Here is a 4,226-nt window from a genome sequence, read left to right as displayed (position 1 = left end):
CCAAGAAATGCACAAAGAAGATACAAACAAAAATGAAAATGAAGCTGGAGAAAGAATATTCACATGTTCTTTGACGAGACTATCGAAGAACAAAGACAGACCGAACACCACTTCCTCCCCATTATTTATCCTTTTTTTTTTTCAATTCCACAGTTACTCAGTCCCTAACAATAATTAGAATTAACCGTTAATCAACTCGACAATCCAACCTTGAATCCTAAATTGAAGAAACCCACAGATCAGACGGAATCAAAAACAAACCAAAAGTTCAAAACCCCAATAAATTCGAGCATCCTCAATGTTTTGTTATCTGTAACTTACACACCCAAAAACACACAGATACTCAGTCCCTAACGACAATTAAAGTTAACGATTTGTCGACCCAAATAATCCCCACTCAAAACTTAAACCAAACAGACTTATAAAGTAAGAGAGACAAACAAAACTCAATCATATTTTGTTGTCTGGAGTTTCTTCCCTACCAATGAATGGCACTTCCAAAATTTACATAAACAAATTAAGGGAAAACAAAGACCAATAGAACGATAGGTAGCTCAACACAAACCCGAGCAAAATCAACTTAAACCTCAGCACATATGCAGCATTCCTTGAACACTTTTCCAAGCTGAAAATAACAACAAAACAAATAAATGAAATATAGAAATAACTTCCCAAAGTAAGAAGATGAAACAAATATAATAATTCAAACGTAATTAAAGTAAAAGAGAGAACCACATGGTGCCTTGAACTGTAACTGAAAATCTAGAACTGATTTTATGAAAAAATGGAAACTGAAAAAGTGAACTGCAACTATGCTAATAGATTTCAATCATATATTTTGAAACCTATCTAGATATTCTCCTTCAGGTTCTAAAAAAAAACATATGCATCCACACACAATATCCAGTGTACACAGGAACAAAATAAATTATAATAAATACTTACCTGTTAAAAAGATGAGAAGTATATCACAGAGGAGCTAGGCAACTATCAGAACTGGAAGTGGACTAATTGACGGAACTGTTATTTCTTCATACTTTGATATTGCCTGATTATGAAGCCAGTGGCAACTGTCAAAATGGGAGGTGATACTCGAATACTGTCAACATCAAATTCCAGTCCATGTTCTTTCCAAAATGCCACTGTGACTTCTTCACTCCTGCAAATATATTAACAGTTTACACCTGACTAAGCTATAACAATAATGTTCTATGATTGTTCATTCCAGTTGATAACCATGAAAACCATCATTTTATTCAGACATTAATTCATAATTCATACACCCATAATGAAAGTATGAAAAGTTCTAAATGAACACCCACCTTTTATGTTCTTCCCCGTCACAAACCAACCCACCGTGGGTTCTGTTCTAGTGTCATATACTTTCAAATTACATTCTAACATATCAATTTCCTTGGAAAATTATAAACCAGTATTAGCCCACAGGAAAGTTGATGTTTCTACTTGGGCCTCACTGACAACAAATATAAACACCTTCATTTTACTCACCCAATCCAAATTCAAGAAGCAAAAATGAAAATCCTTAAATAAGAGGAAAAAAAACGCACGCAAGAGGGAGAAGAAATGGAAATCAGCAATGTGCATACCTGTAGCTCAAAACGCAGTCTCTTCTCCTTCCTCCCAACTACAAACCCAATCCTACTTGACCTAATGTGGTTACATTATCTGAAAAAAGCAATTACACCATTAAATATCAATTCAGAAATACAAAAACCCAAATTCTACAAAAGAGTTTGATTATAGTGATGCATAAGGACACTGATATATCTAACCATAGGAAGTGAGTGAAATTAATGGCTCTGCAAAATATTTTCTGAGCTCACCATGACAGCTTCCCATTTCCCTCTTCCACTCTACTGATACTCCCTTCTTCCCTAGAGTAGCCAAAAAATTTAATCATCAAACTCCAACTGATATTAAAGTGCAAAAGTACTAATTAGTTAATGTTGGAATACAAATAAAGCATTCATTGAAATCAGTCAACGTAGAATCATAAATTATTCAAACTTCATTCAAAAACTTGCACAACTACAATTAATGAGGAAAAAGTTCCACAAACAACCAAAAAAATGGCACGGTAAAGTAATATAGAAGAAGACTGATTAAATTGTGATGAGCAATTAGTCTGCTAATATAGATTTGACCGTCAAGCAAATTAGATTTGCATGATTACCTTATTTTCTTTTCACTTCCAGTTTTTGTAACCTCCCTTATCAGTTCCCCCATATTTGCAGCTATGCCCACATGGCACAATAGCACTGATAAGAAACATCATCTTGATGAGCTATGTACATTAAGCGAAAATGGTAACTGGATCAGAAGTCTGCTACAATTGCTTCTCAGCACACCCTCGGAGAACTTCTAGTAGATTAGCAGCAAGAATAGATGAAGAAAAAGGGTATAGATTTTAGTTAAGCAACACATTCGATAACGACAGCAGAACCAATTACTTGTGAAGCATAAGTCTTTATCATTATCTTAGTTTTGTAACTTTCATCTAAACTGAAACAGTTTATAGTGCATGCGCGTTGCTACGGGTAAATTATCTTCCAAACTCAAAGCACAGTGTAACAGACCATGAACAACTGAACTTTGGGATGTTAACATAAAATAAATAATAATGCAAAATACTGTAATAACTGAAGCTATTTTCAATGGATGTGCTCCTTGGTTTTCGAAAAAGTAACTGCTATTTTTATACTTCTCACCATTTGAGTAAGACAATCCAAACTGAGAAACACCGGATTAATCGAATATGAATGTATCACAAACTGCCCATCACAAACCAAACGCAGAAGCAACAAAACCCAATGATAATAAAACACGACTTTCTACCAATTACCCAAATTCAGCTTCTTTCTATAGGACGTGAGAGAAGAAGCAAACCCAATGTGAGAAACATTTGCGTGGTTTTGAAACCAATCTGAGAGTTTGAGGAGATTGGGAGAAGCAAAGATGGATAGACCAACCTAAAAAACCTAGACGGAGACAGAGAAGAGCACATAAACCAAAAGAGAAAGAGGATAGACCCCTTCTCTTTTCTACCCACACGCATCAGGATACACTGCATAAGGAATTACTGGAAGATAGGTTTCCTTGGGCAATATTTATCCGTATGTAAAAAAACATCTCTCTTCCGAGTGTCCTCTACAAATTAAACAATCTCAGTTCAACCTATACAATGGCAGAACACTAATAAATACATATGAAATAAGAGTGAGCAATTCTCTCAAATAAAACTATCTCAGACTTTGAGCAAATACAACACAGAAACAGAGATCTTAGAGATTTATAGTCCAAAGTCCAAACCATTAAGTATATAGTTGTTGCGGGATAAAGTCTCGTGCCATTTTCTGCTAAGCCACGTCTAAGTTTACTTTTTGTCCAAGTTATTATCTGAACTCCGACTGCTAGAATAATAGCAACTCAGTATTGGATCCCAAGTATTGCTGCTAGGTTAATGGAAACTCAGTATTGGAATTACCCAAATATCACATTCATTCAATCGTATTAATATTTGGCATGCAAGAAATAATCTTTACGACTCCAGACCTCCAAATTCTCTCAATTCTCTCAGTTCTCTTTCTCCTCAAAGTCTCAACTTTAGTTTTTCAAGTTGAACTATTTTCAGAAAGATATAATACTCAAAAGGTGTTATATATATATACATTCAATTAATCAATACCAGAATCAAAGCTGAAAAAAAAAAGTGAATTTCCTAAGAACACACTCATAATTGATTACCCGGCTCTACACTCAAGCACTAATATATTCTATATCATCATATAAATAAACCCCATTGCTTACCTTCTTTTGCCGAAAACTTCATGGCAAAATCGACCGAAAACTTTGTTTGTTCTTCTCCTGGAACAAAGAACACAGTCCATTATAGAGAAGAATAAAACCCATAAAAAAGAATCAATCTCAGAAAAGAATGAAGCTCATTAAATCAAGATTACCCAGAAAAAACCACCACAAAATCTCAAATTTAAAAAAGATGAAGAAGAGAGGAACACTTACGCGGCTCAGAAACTAAGCTCCTAACAGAATAACGATTTGCCCCCTCCTTCTCTCTCCTTCTCAGTCTCTATTTTGAGAGAAAGAATTGAACCGACGAAGAGAGAAGCCAAATCAAACAAACCCAGTCGAAAACAAAACCACTGAGAAAAGCACGACATAAAAACAAAAGCTCACAATAATCGGCG

General features: G+C 34.9%; 1 long non-coding RNA gene across 1 annotated transcript; it reads right to left on the bottom strand.

Moving 5' to 3' along the window:
- Window positions 1-278: 278 nt before the first annotated feature.
- LOC126801748 (uncharacterized) lies at window positions 279-2,928 on the bottom strand. Its single transcript, XR_007672869.1, has 5 exons — window positions 2,195-2,928; window positions 1,794-1,895; window positions 1,608-1,686; window positions 946-1,159; window positions 279-625 (listed from the first exon to the last, which is right to left on the bottom strand). It is a non-coding gene; the product is annotated as an uncharacterized LOC126801748 (long non-coding RNA).
- Window positions 2,929-4,226: the final 1,298 nt, after the last annotated feature.

This window comes from Argentina anserina, chromosome 7, assembly GCF_933775445.1.
Source record: "Argentina anserina chromosome 7, drPotAnse1.1, whole genome shotgun sequence".
Classification (NCBI taxonomy): Eukaryota; Viridiplantae; Streptophyta; class Magnoliopsida; order Rosales; family Rosaceae; genus Argentina; species Argentina anserina.
This window is presented reverse-complemented; position numbering and strand designations above follow the sequence as displayed.